This window comes from Psittacula echo (assembly GCF_963264785.1).
Source record: "Psittacula echo genome assembly, chromosome: 13".
NCBI lineage: Eukaryota > Metazoa > Chordata > Aves > Psittaciformes > Psittacidae > Psittacula > Psittacula echo.
This window is the reverse complement of record NC_137749.1, coordinates 9,625,061-9,643,572: the sequence shown is the minus strand read 5'-3', so window position 1 is coordinate 9,643,572 and position 18,512 is coordinate 9,625,061. Positions and strand designations below refer to the sequence as shown.

The 18,512-nt window shown below is 55.8% G+C and overlaps 1 pseudogene across 1 annotated transcript; it reads left to right on the top strand.

Moving 5' to 3' along the window:
* Positions 1-11,786: 11,786 nt before the first annotated feature.
* LOC308226789 (immunoglobulin lambda variable 3-25 pseudogene) lies at positions 11,787-16,252 on the top strand (annotated as a pseudogene). Its single transcript, XR_013958970.1, has 3 exons — positions 11,787-11,854; positions 11,988-12,272; positions 15,814-16,252. The product of XR_013958970.1 is annotated as an immunoglobulin lambda variable 3-25 pseudogene (transcript).
* The last annotated feature ends 2,260 nt before the right edge of the window (positions 16,253-18,512 follow it).

Here is an 18,512-nt window from a genome sequence, read left to right as displayed (position 1 = left end):
GCAGCTCTGCCTAAAGGCCCTGTGTGTGTGTGTGTGAGGCTCCCTCTGTGAGCACGGGGTGCCTTGCTCATGGTCCCATACAGAAATCCTGAAGGTTTTGGCAGGAGCTGGAGATGTCTCTCGCCATGGTGGAAGCTGTCATAGCGAGGAGGGACAGCATGGGGCTAGTTCTGTGCTGGGCTCTGCTCTCAGTTCCACCGCTGCTGTCCCTGAGGGCCACCTTGTCCCCACATGGTGTCAGTGTGGCCCCGCACCACAGGCCTGATGATCATGGGGCACAAGGGCTGGGGACAACCGGGTGCCTGTGGGTAACTCCCTGGTGCAGGTAGCAGAGGCTGCCCCTGGCCGGGCGAGTGTGGAGGATGATTACGTGCTCTTGATTGGTACAAGCTCCAGCCCAAGTCTGTTCATAGTTGCTTTGAAGCCACTGGAGACCCGTGGCTCACTTTGTAGCTGGAGGAACTGGGTCTGCTCGCTGCTGGGTAGCCTGACAGCGCCTGCTCTCCATGTGGTTCCAGTCCCCTTCAAATCCCAGCTCTCTGCTCTGCAGTTCTATGGTGGAACTTAAAGAGAAGCAGCCCCTGCTCAGGGAGCTGGGAGGAAAGTGGGGAGAGAGGAGCAGGAAGGATCCTGCCATGATCCAAGGAGGAGCCATGGCTTGGGTATGTGGGGGCTTAAAAGGGAGTCGGGGTCCCCAGCACAGCCCCATCGTGGTGGGGACACGGAACTGGTGGGATCGCGCCATGGCCTGGGCCCCTCTGCTCCTCGCGCTGCTCGCCCATGGCTCAGGTGCCCTGGCCAGACCCGCTGCAACCGCACGGGGCCCTTGTGCCCAGGGGCCCTGTGCCACTGCCCGGGCAGGGCTGTGCTCCTGGGCTCTGGCTGATCCCCATCTTCTCCCCTCTCTCCTCTCCCTCTCCAGGTTCCCTGGTCCGGGCAGCGCTGACTCAGCCCTCATCGGTCTCAGTGGAGCCAGGACAGACCGTCCAGATCACCTGCTCCGGGCTTAGCAGTGGCAGCAATGTTGGCTGGTACCAGCAGAAGGTCCCTGGCGGTGCCATTGTCACTGTGATCTACCGTAGCACCAATAGACCCTCGGGCATCCCTTCACGATTCTCTGGATCCAGCTCTGGCACCACGGGCACGTTAACCATCACTGGGGTCCAAGCTGAGGACGAGGCCGTCTATTACTGTGGGAGCTACGACAGCAGCACTGATGCTGTTGTTGTGATGCAGAGAGATGTGAAAGTGTGCTGCAGAGGAGTCTCTCTGTCCATTTTCTTCACTGGGGAGCTGGGCTGTTGGCCTGAAGCAGCTTCATACCCCCTCTGCATGGCCACATCTGTGAACGTCCTCCTGATTATACCGCACTGTGCAGGATGTGACCCTGTGCCTGTCCTGACAAAAGACATGGCTTTGCCTTTTGTCTGCCTCCCGCTTCATGCTGCTGTCAGGCAAGTCCTCTTGCTTCTGGTAGAAGGGCTCACTCCTTGGGCTCTGTTTGTGTGGCTGGGGTCTCTCTGTGCCCTTAAGGAGCTTTGTGCCCAGGGGCCCTGTCCCACTGCTGGGCAGGGCTGTGCTCCTGGGCTCTGGCTGATCCCCATCTTCTCCCCTCTCTCCTCTCCCTCTCCAGGTTCCCTGGTCTGGGCAGCGCTGACTCAGCCCCCATCGCTCTCAGTGGAGCCAGGACAGAACGCCCAGATCACCTGCTCCGGGGTTAGCAGCAGCAATGCTGTTGGCTGGTACCAGCAGAAGGTGCCTGGCGGTGCCATTGTCACTGTGATCTACGGTAACACCAAGAGACCCTCAGACATCCCTTCACGATTCTCTGGATCCAAGTCCGGCACCACGGGCACGTTAACCATCACTGGGGTCCAAGCTGAGGACGAGGCCGTCTATTACTGTGGTGGCTGGGACAGCAGCAGCAGCAGCTATGGTGTCTGGTGGCAACGAGTAGTAGGAAGTGATACAAACACATACTCCAAGATCAGGGCAGGTTTGTGACCTTCTCTTTCCTGGCTGAGCAGAGTTGTGGCTGTGGGGCTGAGGTAAGTTCCTGTCTCCTCTGCACAGCCAGAGCTGTGAATGTCCTCCCTTTCCTGTCCCAGAGAACTGCAGGGGTTACTCTGTGGCTTGGGACCATTGTCCTCCTCCCTTCAATGCTCACAGTGTGGCATCGCCTGCCACCCTGCTGCCTCTTGCTACTGAGAGCCATGTCCTCCTGCTGCTGCCAGAGCTGCCTTTCTGCTGGGATGTGTTTGGCTGGGCTCCGCTCCCTAAATGTGCCTGCGACCATGGACAGGAGGGAGTCGGAGCATTTTTCCTGTAGACACAATGGGGCACATGCAGCTGAGATGTTCTCTCACACTACTTATAGTCCTCTTATTTCTGCCCCTGTCTTGCAGTGGCTCTGGTCTTTGCCCTACCTGTGTGAATGCTTATGAATCACTTATTTGTCTTGCATCCCTTTGAAAACCCTGATGGATGGTGTTTGTAGTAACAGCACTTTCTTGATGCTTCCTTCCCTTAGGCTGAAAAATTACAAAAGATTTAGATCTTGCTCCTCCATGTGTCTTTCGTTTTAATGTCCTGAAAAGAAGACCAAACAGCCACGTATTAATAATTGATACAAATCACAGAGTGGCCCTGGGAACTTGACCACAATCTCTTGTGGACAGCACGAGCTTCAAACTCCACCTTCTTGGTTCATCTGTCACGCTCAGCCATTGTTTTAGTGTAAGTTAGAAAAATTGGGTTTTGGTTTAAAAGAAAAGGATAAAGGCAGAGCAAACAGCTGCCTGAATGAGAGCTGTGCTCTCCTCCAGCTGTGCACTCCCTGTCCCGCTGCCCGGGCAGGGCTGTGCTCCTGGGCTCTGGCTGATCCCCATCTTCTCCCCTCTCTCCTCTCCCTCTCCAGGTTCCCTGGTCCGGGCAGCGCTGACTCAGCCCCCATCGGTCTCAGTGGAGCCAGGACAGAACGTCCAGATCACCTGCTCCGGGAGCAGCAGCAGCTATGTTGGCTGGTACCAGCAGAAGGTGCCTGGCGGTGCCATTGTCACTGTGATCTATTATAACAACAAGAGACCTCGGGCATCCCTTCACGATTCTCTGGATCCAGCTCTGGCACCACGGGCACGTTAACCATCACTGGGGTCCAAGCTGAGGATGAGGCCGTCTATTACTGTGGGAGCTACGACAGCAGCACTAATGCTGTTGTTGTGATGCAGAGAGATGTGAAAGTGTGCTGCAGAGGAGTCTCTCTGTCCATTTTCTTCACTGGGGAGCTGGGCTGTTGGCCTGCAGCAGCTTCATATCCCCTCTGCATGGCCACATCTGTGAACGTCCTCCTGATTATACCGCACTGTGCAGGATGTGACCCTGTGCCTGTCCTGACAAAAGACATGGCTTTGCCTTTTGTCTGCCTCCCGCTTCATGCTGCTGTCAGGCAAGTCCTCTTGCTTCTGGTAGAAGGGCTCACTCCTTGGGCTCTGTTTGTGTGGCTGGGGTCTCTCTGTGCCCTTAAGGAGCTTTGTGCCCAGGGGCCCTGTCCCACTGCCCGGGCAGGGCTGTGCTCCTGGGCTCTGGCTGATCCCCATCTTCTCCCCTCTCTCCTCTCCCTCTCCAGGTTCCCTGGTCCGGGCAGCGCTGACTCAGCCCCCATCGCTCTCAGTGGAGCCAGGACAGAACGCCCAGATCACCTGCTCCGGGAGCAGCAACAGCTATGGCTGGTACCAGCAGAAGGTCCCTGGCGGTGCCATTGTCACTGTGATCTATTGGAGCAACAAGAGACCCTCGGGCATCCCTTCGCGATTCTCTGGATCTCAGTCTGGCTCCACGGGCACGTTAACCATCACTGGGGTCCAAGCTGAGGACGAGGCCGTCTATTACTGTGGGAGCTGGGACAGCAGCAGTGCTGATCAGCATCCTGGTGCCCCAGGGTGGCCGTGGTTGGGTGCTCCAGGTTGACTGTCAGTTGTTTACCGTGCATGGGGGCAGCAATCCTAATGGTGGATGTGGAGGGTGCGTAAGTGACAGAGCTCCTGGTAGCGCAGACCTGTTGTGTGGCTGGTTCCTGCTGCCCTCAAAGCGTCCTGTCCTGTGCCTGGTCGTGTGGCTCAGGTAAGCTGGGAGAAGCGCTGTTATCTGTGCCATCCTGCTCTGGTCCCTGTGCTCCCTGCCAGTTCCGGGCTGATGCCCAGCCTCCTCGGGTGAGCAGCTCTGCCTAAAGGCCCTGTGTGTGTGTGTGTGAGGCTCCCTCTGTGAGCACGGGGTGCCTTGCTCATGGTCCCATACAGAAATCCTGAAGGTTGTGGCAGGAGCTGGAGATACCTCTCGCCATGGTGGAAGCTGTCATAGCGAGGAGGGACAGCATGGGGCTAGTTCTGTGCTGGGCTCTGCTCTCAGTTCCACCGCTGCTGTCCCTGAGGGCCACCTTGTCCCCACATGGTGTCAGTGTGGCCCCGCACCACAGGCCTGATGATCATGGGGCACAAGGGCTGGGGACAACCGGGTGCCTGTGGGTAACTCCCTGGTGCAGGTAGCAGAGGCTGCCCCTGGCCGGGCGAGTGTGGAGGATGATTACGTGCTCTTGATTGGTACAAGCTCCAGCCCAAGTCTGTTCATAGTTGCTTTGAAGCCGCTGGAGACCCGTGGCTCACTTTGTAGCTGGAGGAACTGGGTCTGCTCGCTGCTGGGTAGCCTGACAGCGCCTGCTCTCCATGTGGTTCCAGTCCCCTTCAAATCCCAGCTCTCTGCTCTGCAGTTCTATGGTGGAACTTAAAGAGAAGCAGCCCCTGCTCAGGGAGCTGGGAGGAAAGTGGGGAGAGAGGAGCAGGAAGGATCCTGCCATGATCCAAGGAGGAGCCATGGCTTGGGTATGTGGGGGCTTAAAAGGGAGTCGGGGTCCCCAGCACAGCCCCATCATGGTGGGGACACGGAACTGGTGGGATCGCGCCATGGCCTGGGCCCCTCTGCTCCTCGCGCTGCTCGCCCATGGCTCAGGTGCCCTGGCCAGACCCGCTGCAACCGCACGGGGCCCTTGTGCCCAGGGGCCCTGTGCCACTGCCCGGGCAGGGCTGTGCTCCTGGGCTCTGGCTGATCCCCATCTTCTCCCCTCTCTCCTCTCCCTCTCCAGGTTCCCTGGTCCGGGCAGCGCTGACTCAGCCCTCATCGGTCTCAGTGGAGCCAGGACAGACCGTCCAGATCACCTGCTCCGGGCTTAGCAGCAGCAATGTTGGCTGGTACCAGCAGAAGGTTCCTGGCAGTGCCCCTATCACTGTGATCTATTGGAGCACCAATAGACCCTCGGGCATCCCTTCACGATTCTCTGGATCCAGCTCTGGCACCACGGGCACGTTAACCATCACTGGGGTCCAAGCTGAGGACGAGGCCGTCTATTACTGTGGGAGCTACGACAGCAGCACTGATGCTGTTGTTGTGATGCAGAGAGATGTGAAAGTGAGCTGCAGAGGAGTCTCTCTGTCCATTTTCTTCACTGGGGAGCTGGGCTGTTGGCCTGCAGCAGCTTCATATCCCCTCTGCATGGCCACATCTGTGAACGTCCTCCTGATTATACCGCACTGTGCAGGATGTGACCCTGTGCCTGTCCTGACAAAAGACATGGCTTTGCCTTTTGTCTGCCTCCCGCTTCATGCTGCTGTCAGGCAAGTCCTCTTGCTTCTGGTAGAAGGGCTCACTCCTTGGGCTCTGTTTGTGTGGCTGGGGTCTCTCTGTGCCCTTAAGGAGCTTTGTGCCCAGGGGCCCTGTCCCACTGCCCGGGCAGGGCTGTGCTCCTGGGCTCTGGCTGATCCCCATCTTCTCCCCTCTCTCTTCTCCCTCTCCAGGTTCCCTGGTCCGGGCAGCGCTGACTCAGCCCCCATCGCTCTCAGTGGAGCCAGGACAGAACGCCCAGATCACCTGCTCCGGGGTTAGCAGCAGCAATGCTGTTGGCTGGTTCCAGCAGAAGGTGCCTGGCGGTGCCATTGTCACTGTGATCTACGGTAACACCAAGAGACCCTCAGACATCCCTTCACGATTCTCTGGATCCAAGTCCGGCACCACGGGCACGTTAACCATCACTGGGGTCCAAGCTGAGGATGAGGCCGTCTATTACTGTGGTGGCTGGGACAGCAGCAGCAGCAGCTATGGTGTCTGGTGGCAACGAGTAGTAGGAAGTGATACAAACACATACTCCAAGATCAGGGCAGGTTTGTGACCTTCTCTTTCCTGGCTGAGCAGAGTTGTGGCTGTGGGGCTGAGGCAAGTTCCTGTCTCCTCTGCACAGCCAGAGCTGTGAATGTCCTCCCTTTCCTGTCCCAGAGAACTGCAGGGGTTACTCTGTGGCTTGGGACCATTGTCCTCCTCCCTTCAATGCTCACAGTGTGGCATCGCCTGCCACCCTGCTGCCTCTTGCTACTGAGAGCCATGTCCTCCTGCTGCTGCCAGAGCTGCCTTTCTGCTGGGATGTGTTTGGCTGGGCTCCGCTCCCTAAATGTGCCTGCGACCATGGACAGGAGGGAGTCGGAGCATTTTTCCTGTAGACACAATGGGGCACATGCAGCTGAGATGTTCTCTCACACTACTTATAGTCCTCTTATTTCTGCCCCTGTCTTGCAGTGGCTCTGGTCTTTGCCCTACCTGTGTGAATGCTTATGAATCACTTATTTGTCTTGCATCCCTTTGAAAACCCTGATGGATGGTGTTTGTAGTAACAGCACTTTCTTGATGCTTCCTTCCCTTAGGCTGAAAAATTACAAAAGATTTAGATCTTGCTCCTCCATGTGTCTTTCGTTTTAATGTCCTGAAAAGAAGACCAAACAGCCACGTATTAATAATTGATACAAATCACAGAGTGGCCCTGGGAACTTGACCACAATCTCTTGTGGACAGCACGAGCTTTAAACTCCACCTTCTTGGTTCATCTGTCACGCTCAGCCATTGTTTTAGTGTAAGTTAGAAAAATTGGGTTTTGGTTTAAAAGAAAAGGATAAAGGCAGAGCAAACAGCTGCCTGAATGAGAGCTGTGCTCTCCTCCAGCTGTGCACTCCCTGTGCCACTGCCCGGGCAGGGCTGTGCTCCTGGGCTCTGGCTGATCCCCATCTTCTCCCCTCTCTCCTCTCCCTCTCCAGGTTCCCTGGTCCGGGCAGCGCTGACTCAGCCCCCATCGGTCTCAGTGGAGCCAGGACAGAACGTCCAGATCACCTGCTCCGGGCTTGGCAGCAGCAGTAATGCTGTTGGCTGGTATCAGCAGAAGGTGCCTGGCGGTGCCATTGTCACTGTGATCTACAGTAGCAGCAGTAGACCCTCGGGCATCCCTTCACGATTCTCTGGATCCAGCTCCGGCTCCACGGGCACGTTAACCATCACTGGGGTCCAAGCTGAGGACGAGGCCGTCTATTACTGTGGTGGCTACGACGGCAGTTATAATGGTGACATGGAGCAACGAGGAAGTGATACAAATGCTTCCCGCCATTGCAGGGGTCAGTTAGGGGTCTCTGCTGTCCCTGTTTGGTGGTAGGACTGGTCTCTGCCATAGCCATGCCCTGTGCTGCAAGCGTCTGAGCCTGATGTTCCAGCTCAGCCTGTCCCTTAGACCCCCATGTCTGTGCCCATCCCCTATCACTTGGCAAGGGGCTGTGCAGCACCAGGAAAGGTGCTCCTCCCCATGGCCACACTCCTCATCACTGAGCTCCAGGCTGAGGCAGAGGCTGTCTTCTCCTGTGCTGGGTGGGACACCAGAGCCGGTCAGGGTCATGGTGCCTCCCAGCACCGGGGAAGTGACATCCAAGGCTGCTGTTGCTGCAGGTCCCCTCTGGTGCTGCCTGCTGCTGTAAGTGTTGCTTGGACGCCGTGTTGGAGTGGGACATGTTCCTGTGAGGCGGCTCCTGCCATGGGGCACGTGTTCTGCTCCAGCAGGTCCCCTCTGTGCAGCCCACAAGGAGACAGATCCCTGCACCCTGCTCTGCCCATTGACTTTCTGTGCCCCAGGCACCCGGGGCAGGCAGCAATGGGGACAAAGGTGGGTCATGGGGTGGTGGCATTTCCTGTGGTCACAGGTGATTTTTGACTGGGCCCAAGGTGGCCACGAGCCCTGTGCCCTGGGTCACAGCAGGGCTGGCCGGGGGCTGCCCTGATGGTTGAGCAGAGCCCTGGGGCTGCCCCTGCTCTGGCTGCGTTTGCCCAGCACCAGACGTGCTCATGCAGTGGCATTGCCGGGACCCAGTGCTGGGTGCTCCCATGGTGCTGGGGAGTGGACACCTGGGAAGAGCAAAGGTTTTGAGAGGTGGATGTGGGCTGGCAGGGCAAGAGCCAGGGCAAGAAAGCTGCAGAGCAAGAGGGTACCTTAATGGCCTGGGACACCCATAGGAGTGGAAGATGGCAAAACTGGCGTGGGGAGTGCTGGTGTTGGTGTCATTCCAGACCCACCACTCAGAGCTGCAGTGCTGCCTGCCCCCGTTACCCGCTGCAGCCTATCTCTGCCCTCACCACTGGCCCAGCAATGGAGATGGGGGATCTGTGCTGGCCGGTTTGCGGCACTGAACTGAGCGGTGTCTCCGTCTGTGCCCGAGGACAAGCCCCGCCACTCTGGGGTGTGGGGCTGGTGGTGGAGCAGGGCAGGAGGTGGGGAGAGAGGTGCGGGCAGGACCTGGCGCAAGCGCAGGCTCAGATTTGCATGGAGAGGCCGTGCCAGGGTGCGTGGGGGCTTAAAAGGGAGTCGGGGTCCCCGGCACAGCCCCATCGTGGTGGGGACACGGAACTGGTGGGATCGCGCCATGGCCTGGGCCCCTCTGCTCCTCGCGCTGCTCGCCCATGGCTCAGGTGCCCTGGCCAGACCCGCTGCAACCGCACGGGGCCCTTGTGCCCAGGGGCCCTGTGCCACTGCCCGGGCAGGGCTGTGCTCCTGGGCTCTGGCTGATCCCCATCTTCTCCCCTCTCTCCTCTCCCTCTCCAGGTTCCCTGGTCCGGGCAGCGCTGACTCAGCCCTCATCGGTCTCAGTGGAGCCAGGACAGAACGCCCAGATCACCTGCTCCGGGAGCAGCAACAGCTATGGCTGGTTCCAGCAGAAGGTCCCTGGCGGTGCCATTGTCACTGTGATCTACGGTAGCACCAATAGACCCTCGGGCATCCCTTCACGATTCTCTGGATCCAGCTCTGGCACCACGGGCACGTTAACCATCACTGGGGTCCAAGCTGAGGACGAGGCCGTCTATTACTGTGGGAGCTATGACGGCAGCACTAATGCTGGCACGGCGACAAAGAGTAATGAGGAAGTGATACAAAAACCTCCTGCCACTGCCGGGGCCAGCTAGGAGTCTCTGCTGTGCCTGTTTGATGGTTGGGCAGGTGCTTACCATGGCCCCACCTAATCTGAGCTTGGCAGCAGCAATGCTGTTGGCTGGTACCATCAGGAGGTACCTGGCAGTGCCCCTGTCACTGTGATCTCTGCTAATGATAAGAGATCCCCGGGCATCCCTTCACAATTCTCTGGATCCAGGTCCGGCACCACGGGCACATTAACCATCACTGGGGTCCAAGCTGAGGACGAGGCCATCTATTACTGTGGTGGCAGCGATGGCAGCACTGATGTTCCCGCAGGGACATGAAACAATAGGGAAGTGATACAAAAAGCTCCTGCCATTGCAGGGGCCTTTTAGGAATCTTTACTGTCCTTGTTTGATAGGACAATGTTGTGGTTTAAGCCCAACCAGTAACCCAAAACCACGCAGCCGCTCGCTCACTCCCGCCTTTTCCTCCCCCCACTCCCGGAGGGATGGGGAGGAGAATCGAAAGAATGCAGCTCCCACGGGTTGAGATAAAAGCAGTCCAGTAACTCAGGTATAACACAAACCACTACTGCTGCCACCAATAATAATAATGATAAGGGAAATAACAAGGGAAGAGAATACAACCACTCACCCCCTGCTGACCAATACCCAGCCCTTCTGGGTAACTGCCCCCAGCTTATATAGTGGGCATGACGTGCTGTGGCATAGAATACCTCTTTGGCTAGTTTGGGTCAGGTGTCCTGTCTCTGCTTCTTCCTGGCTTCCCTTCGTCCCTGGCAGAGCATGAGACTCAGAAAGTCCTTGGTCAGAGTAAACATTGCTATGCAGCAACTAAAAACATCAGTGTTATCAGCGCTATTCCTAGGCTGAAAGTCAAATACACAGCACTGCACCAGCTACTAAGAAGGAGAAAAATGACTGCTACTGCTGAACCCAGGACAGAAAAACATGGCAAGTCCCTGTCATGGCCCTGCCCTTGGTGTCTGTGCTGCAGGTGGCTGCGCTGGTGTCCCAGGTCAGATGTCTCTTAGTGCCGCAGCTCTGTGCTCATCCCTTGTCATTCAGGGAGGGGATGAGGCCCTGCAGCCCTGTCCCTACCCTGTACCACAGGTCCAAGGTCTCCTGCTCTCCCCAGCTCGCACCCAGGGCACTGTCGGGTGCTCCCTTCCCTGCTGCAAAGGGAGTCCCCAGAGCATCCCCCAAGGGTGCTGCAGCCCTGTTCAAACTGCAACCCCACAACCAGCATGTGGGAACACACCATGGGCCACAGAGCAGGGCTGACGCTTTGCCTTCCAGCCTTGGGAAGAGATGTTTCCCGTGGTGCAAAGCTCCAGGGTCATGCACGAGGCTGCCAGGCAGAGCAGGGCTGGCTGGGGGCTGCTCTGTTGTGCAGCACGAGGAGCCCATGGGTACCGCAGCATTGGTGGCACCTCTGCCCCCCTGGGCAGGCCCCAGTCCTGGGCAATGTCCCCCTGTGGCCCCATGACAGCAAGGCTCTGCCTAGCACCCTGACCTTGTCCTCATCCTGCTGTGGGAGCCCAGGACTGGGTCTACCACTGGGGACAAAGGCACCAGCCCTGTCGTTTCATGGTGTGCCACTTGTTTTCAGATGTGACATTTCCTGTGTCCCCATGAGTGTGACAGCGCAGGGGCCAAGGTGTGGCATGAGAGCGAGTGATATTGCCAGGCTCTAAACAGGGCTGCTGACCCCATAGGGGCTTCATTTGTGTCTCAGGAGCTGCCAGTGGGCAGCAGGGCCCCACGTGGTATCGTTCTCCAGCTCTGTGCCTGCGATTGTGGTGTGTGGCAGGAGTGCCATGAGCCACGGGCTGGGGCCAGGAGGGCACGGCTGCAGCGAGCACCCTGCAGTGCTCAGGAGTGAGGACTCCTCTGAGCTCCCAGTGCAGACCACTCCTGGCCCTATCCTACTCACCCACTCCGGGTGAAGGTCTGGGTGTTCATCTGTCACAGATAACGTCCACCTGAGGAACTCAGAGGGATGGAAAAAGGGGCTTTACTTGTACCTTTTCCCAGCCCTTTCCCCATGCAAGAGCCTAGTTCAGCCCAGCTGAACCACAAGAATCTGCCCTAGTGACAGCAGCCTGGGCAAGGGCTGGTCCTTCCATCCCCAGCATGGGCACTGGCTCGTCTGCTCCTGCCAGTCCATGGGGATGGTGGAGCTGCGAGAGCTCCCATCCCCAGTGCCCATCTCTCCTGTGCTGTTTGGCTCTGCAGCCACTTGACCCACGCTGGGGATGGGGGATCTGTGCTGGCCGGTTTGCGGCACTGAACTGAGCGGTGTCTCCGTCTGTGCCCGAGGACAAGCCCCGCCGCTCTGGGGTGTGGGGCTGGTGGTGGAGCAGGGCGGGAGGTGGGGAGAGAGGTGCAGGCAGGACCTGGCGCAAGCGCAGGCTCAGATTTGCATGGAGAGGCCGTGCCAGGGTGCGTGGGGGCTTAAAAGGGAGTCGGGGTTCCCGGCACAGCCCCATCGTGGTGGGGACACGGAACTGGTGGGATCGCGCCATGGCCTGGGCCCCTCTGCTCCTCGCGCTGCTCGCCCATGGCTCAGGTGCCCTGGCCAGACCCGCTGCAACCGCACGGGGCCCTTGTGCCCAGGGGCCCTGTGCCACTGCCCGGGCAGGGCTGTGCTCCTGGGCTCTGGCTGATCCCCATCTTCTCCCCTCTCTCCTCTCCCTCTCCAGGTTCCCTGGTCCGGGCAGCGCTGACTCAGCCCTCATCGGTCTCAGTGGAGCCAGGACAGACCGTCCAGATCACCTGCTCCGGGCTTAGCAGTGGCAGCTATGTTGGCTGGTACCAGCAGAAGGTGCCTGGCAGTGCCCCTATCACTGTGATCTATTGGAGCAACAAGAGACCCTCGGGCATCCCTTCGCGATTCTCCGGATCCAAGTCCGGCACCACGGGCACGTTAACCATCACTGAGGTCCAAGCTGAGGACGAGGCCATCTATTACTGTGGTGGCTACGATGGCAGCACTGATATTCCCACAGTGACATGAAACAATAGGGAAGTGATACAAAAACCTCCTGCCACTGCCGGGGCCAGCTAGGAGTCTCTGCTGTGCCTGTTTGATGGTTGGGCAGGTCCCTGCCATGGCCCTGCCCTTAGTATCTCTGCTTTAGTTGACAGAGCCTAATGTTGTCTGCCTTTATTATCCTCCTTTAGGATAGAACCAAAACCCAATTGAAGGCTGAAAAAATGCTCAGAAAGTGGTTGCCCACAACAGATAGCATTGGCTTCAGCTAAATGCTTTGCATAGATAATTTCAGTGATTCTTTTGGCTAGTTTTAGTCTATGCACCAATGCATAAAGCATTCCCAGAGGCAGAGTGAAACTGAAACGGAACATGTCTCAAACCACAAAATCTTTGAAGCATCATTTATTTTCTAATAACTCAGGAGCTGTTAGACTCACTGACTGTAACTGCTTGCACAAACCACGACATTTGTATATTTTCTAGTTCAGTTTAAGTTGGTGCTCTTTACATTCATTGCTGCAAGAGCTTGTTTGCTCTGACCCGAGCAACCTGTGCCCTGTGAGATCGACAGCATGCTGGGAAAACACTCTACAAAGCAGAAGCCAAGCTTTCCCTGGGGAATTTGAAGTTTGTTTGTCTTAGCTGAAACTCATCCTGGCTCACCTCTGCTTTGGCTACTGCAGGTGTATATAGACATCTGCATCGCTTGCTTGCTTTTCTCCTCTAGTCCAGCTCTTCTTCTCTACCAACAGCCTCTGATGCCTCCTCTCCAACTCCCTTTGTTTGCCTTGGCCCTTGGCAGATGCTCCACCCTGCTGCTTCTCAGCCAGTGCTGGTGCTTCTGGGCAGTGGGAAGGATGGATGGATGGATTATGGATGGATGGATGGATGGATGGATTATGGATGGATGGATGGATGGATGGACGGACGGATGGATGGATGGTTGGTTGGTTTATTCATGAAGTTTACTCCCACACATACTGTCTACAGTGATCCCCATTTCCGCTGGCCACAGCCACAGTGTGGCAGGATGATGGCTGGTGGTCCCCAGCTGCCTGAATGGCAGCAGCACAGGTCAAGGCACGATGCTGCCTGTGGTGCCTAAGGGGCACCTAAAGCTCTTCGTCACCTGGGATTAATGGCCCCACAGCACAGGCAGGGACATGGACTTGCAATGAGCACAAGGCGTGCAGTCGGTGTGCAGTCCTTGGCAGCAGTGGGTCCGTGGACAACCAACAACACAGCCATGGCTCTGGAAAGCCCATCCAACAGACTCCAAGTGGGCTGGTGGGGCCAAGGCCACCCATTTCCTCATGGATGCTCCAGCAAAGACATGTATTCATTCCCTGTCCTGCAGGGCTGTCCTGCTTCTCCTGCCCTGCCACATCCACCTGGGCACGTCCAGCACAGTGCACCTAGCCACCAGAACACCTTCATCCTGCTGTGTCCATTGGGACATCTCCATCCAATCACCTTCATCCTGCTGTGTCCATTGGGACACCTCCATCCAATCAGCTTCATCCTGCTGTGTCCATTGGGATACCTCCATCCAATCACCTTCATCCTGCTGTGTCCATTGGGACACTTCCATCCAATCAGCTTCATCCTGCTGTGTCCATTGGGGCATCTCCATCCAATCACCTTCATCCTGCTGTGTCCATTGGGACACCTCCATCCAATCACCTTCATCCTGCTGTGTCCATTGGGACACCTCCATCCAATCAGCTTCATCCTGCTATGTCCATCCGGACACCTCCATCCAATCGCCTTCATCCTGCTGTGTCCATCGGGACACCTCCATCCAATCAGCTTCATCCTGCTGTGTCCATCCAGACACCTCCATCCAATCAGCTTCATCCTGCTGCACCTACTGGGGCATCTCCATCCAATCACCTTGCCCTGCCATACCCATGGGGACCAGAACTGCTCCTGCCATGAAGCAGGAGGTTTTTGCATGGGACTGTATCACTGTGTGGTGTATTTGGGTCCGGGACCATGCTGACTGTCCTAGGTGAGTCGCTGATTTGTTCTCGGTCTTTCCATCCCCATGAAATTGTGCCATTTTGTTGATTTTTCGGTGATTTGGGGGTTTTGGCTCAGACTCGATGCTGGGCTGGGCTCTGCCGCCAGTTCGGAGACAGGCACTAAGTGCAGCGTTTTGGGTTGTGTCTTGTCCCTGCGGACTCGGAAGGCTCTGGTGTGGGCCATAGAGGATTGGGGGGGTATTTTCTCAATTGAAAGGTCTTAAAATTTGGCCAGGAAATGTGCCTGAGGTCCTCAGAGGCCTATTTCAGAAACTCAGGTTTAGGTCTCTAAGACAGTGAATTTTTGTCTTTGTTAAAGAAATTAGTCATTAGTTTAAGGTCTAGGTCCTCAGCTCATAGTCCTGAAGGACTAAGTCTGTCGCCCTTGGTGAGGAGCAGGAGTTTCTCTTTGGGCTCACGCAGCCAAGGGTGCAGGCGCTGCAAAATGGAGCCTGTCCTTGGCCAGAAGCAGGCCGAAGGTGTGCCTGGCTTTGTGTTAAATTGGCGCATCCCTGGGATCTTAACCAAACACTTGTCAGGGATCTCTTAAAGAGCACGTTGTCCAGGTAAGCGCTGTAAGAACTTGAGGTGATTGTGTTGAAAATGCTGCCGGGAGCATTGTTTGTCTGTGTCATTTTTAGAAGAATTTGTCAAAAGAATCCCACCCAGAACCAGGTCATTAGGGGCAGAAAATCAAGAAAAATGGAGAGAGACGATTTCTTCAGCAGGAAGATTCGAATGGTGGAGTCCTCCTGGGTTTTCAATAGAAACAGAGATATTGTAGCTTTGAGGAGACAGCAGAACCACCTCAGAAAGACCAAACATCTTTTCTCTGTCTTCCTTTGGGTGGTTCTTAGTTGTACTTGTTTTGAGACAGACCTGAAAGGGTCTGAAAGCAGAGCTGGGCAGAAAACAGGAGCGTTTGTCTTCGAAAATCTGATTTTTTGGAAGAAATTGCCTCGCAAAAGGGAAGAAATGGGTTTAGGGCAACTAACCAGAGATTTTGTTTTATATGTTTTGTATACTATATATAGGTATATAATATATATAAAACATATACTTTTATATAGTATGTTTATATATTTATATAACATATATGTAACATGCTTTTTATATATAAATATATACGCATGCATAACTGTATATTATATATGTGGTATGTAATTATAGATTTATATAACAATATATTTTATATATGTATATATATAAAATATATAACATATATACAAGTATATATGTGATATACATGTACATTACATGCACATACACATATATATTATATATATATTATACATATATGAAATATGTGTATATATGTGCACTTATACATGCTTATATGTGCATCTCTATAAAAATATAGATGCATCCCCAATGCAAATACACTAGAGTTATAGATGATGAGCTGTCAGTGGTGGGGGAAGTGGGGGGGTCTCTGTGCATGCAGGCAGGCAGGGGGTTGTGGGGGGGCACAAAGTCCCCTCTGACTCCTCAACGCTCTCTCCCTCACAGGCCAGCCCAAGTCCTCCCCCAGTGTGTACCTCTTCCCACCATCCAACGAGCAGCTCACGACTGACAGCACAGCCACCCTGGTGTGTCTGCTGGAAAACTTCTACCCCGGCACCGTGGAGGTGACCTGGACGGCTGATGGCCAAACCATCAGCAATGGCGCTGAGACCAGCCAGGTGCTGCGGCAGTCCAACAACCAGTACATGGCCAGCAGCTACCTAACACTGCCTGTCTCTGACTGGAACAAGTACGAAAGCTACTCCTGCAAGGTCACGCATGAGGCTGGCAATGTAGTGAAGAGCCTGAATAGATCCGAGTGCTCCTAACCCCACTGGGACATCCCTGTTCCCTGTGGACCCTCGTGACCCCCTCCCTCTTCCCCACCATGAGGGGCAGCGGCTCTCCCCCTGCCGCAGATGTCCCCCAGTGTCCTGTTCCTGTCCCCCTGCCCTGAGTGTCCCACAAATAAACACCAACACTGAACTAGCGCTGGCTCAGCATCCCTGTCTCTGTGTTCTTTCACTGCCCCAGGGACATTGGTATGAAGGAGGGTGGGATGGGAACACACACATAGTGCTGGGGCACCTTGCAGCCCTTGCTCACGCCTGGAACCCCAATGAACCCCCCAGCACTGCCAGGACCAGGGGATGAGCAGCCTGTGGCAGCAACCTAATCTAAACCCCCAGCCCAGCAGCAAGCACATGGCCCTGGCTGTGCCATTCTCATCCCTTGCCTGCTGGCCTTTGAGTGCCAGGTCCCTTGCAGGCACATATGGCTTGTGGTGGGGCCATGGACAGCCACGTCCCTTTGCCACAGCCTGGCTGTGTCCCTGTTTCCTCTGTCATGACTGTGTCCATAAGGATGGGGACGTCGGTGTAGGTGCCAGTCATGCACTTGCACCAGTCTGTCCCTTGCACCCTGTGCCACAGCAACGCGTGGCACAGCCCTGAGGAAGTTTCCCTGCAGCCCTGCAGGGTTGCACGTGTCCCTGCAGCCATTTCTGGTGACAGAGTCTCATAGAATCACAAAGTGGTTTGGGTTGGAAGGGACCTTTACAGGTCATCCAGTCACCCCTGCCATGGGCAGGGACATCTGCACCTCAGTTAGGTTGCTTAAATAAAGCCCCGTCCAGCATAGCCTTGAATGTTTCCAGGGATGAGGCATCTATAACCTCTCTGGGCAGCCTGTTCCAGTGTTTCATCACCCTCATCATTAAAAATGTATTCCCCATATCTAGTCTAATCTACCCTCGTTTAGTTTAAAACCATTACCTTTTGTCCTAATGCAACAGGGCCTGCTAAAAGCCTTATCTCCTTTCTTACAGGCCCCATTTAAGTACCAAAAGGCCACAATAAGGTCTCCCCAGATCCCAGCTCTCAGCCTGTCTCGACCAGAGCTGCTCCAGCTCTCGCAGTATCTCCATGGCCTCCTCTGGACTCTCTCCAACAGCTCCACGTCTCTCTTGTGTTCAGGGCTCCAGAGCTGTCCTCTCTGCTGTGTCCATCTGTCCCATCCACCCCAGTGCCTCTGCCCTGTCCATCTCAATGCCTCCACCCATCTTTCCCACCTCAACAGTTCCATCTGAGCATCTCCATCCATCCTTTCCACCCCGATGCCTCCATCCATCCCAGAAAGCTCTGATGGAGCTGCCCACTCCAGCTCTTTAATGCTCTTTTTTCACTCAGTCATTCAGCAGCCACGTGAGGGTTTATCATGAACGAAGCCAAAATGAAACCAAAAATCTTCTGCCAAGCTCAAACTCTATGAGACAAGATTCAAAGGGGCAGTTTCTTCCCTCTGCGTTGTTCTAGCAAAATGTCTAAGGGAATGGAGCCCCCCAGGGAACAAGCACTGCGGCACCAACTCCAAACCTGCCAGGAAAGCAAAATACCAAAGAGGAACTTGGAGTAGAATTCAGCTTCTTTTGTCCATCTCTTGCTCACATGGACATGACAGGGTGGGTGGCCTGAACAAAGCAGTGGTCCTGCTGCTGGCAAAAGGAGCCCCATGTCTCCCAGTGCTGTTGGAGACATCCCAGCAATGGCAGCACAGTGGTTTAGCATTTCAGAAGACTTTATTCTGATGGGAAGGTGCTGCTGTTCACCCTGATAAGCTGCTTTTCCCAGCCTGCATTTCTGCAGGTTATGCAGTTCTCCAGCCAGCCCTGGGTCTGCAGTCTCAGCCTGAGGCTCTCTGCTCCACCAGCTTCCCCATCCCTGTCCCCATCCCTTCCTATTGCTACTGGAGACAGCAGCTCCCCATTCCATGCTGTCCCCGTGTCCCCATGCCCAAACCACTGCCCCCTGCCCTGCTTCTGTCCCCTGCACCCGCTCCCGGGCTGTTGGGGTTTCCTGACTGCACCAGGCATTCTGTCCTCCCCAGCAGGAGCCGTCCGCAGGAGCCCCGAGCAGCTCCAGGGACATGTGCCAGCCCTGCGGGGCCCTGGGCACTGTGCAGTCCTGGCAGGATGCAGATGGAAGGGGCAGAAGGGCACATAGCCTTGGTCTGCCCCAGCCCTCCTTCCCCCCTGCTTTTTGGTGGGAAGCTGGCAGCAGGGTCTGGACCCCGCCAGACGTTCCAAGAGGCACCTTGCGCTCCAAAACAATTGGCTTTATTCTGCCTTCATCCTTCTCCCCAGCCAGGCAAGGGAGACCTTGCCACAGCACAGCCCCATCCATGGAGCAAGCTCCCTTCTCATTGCC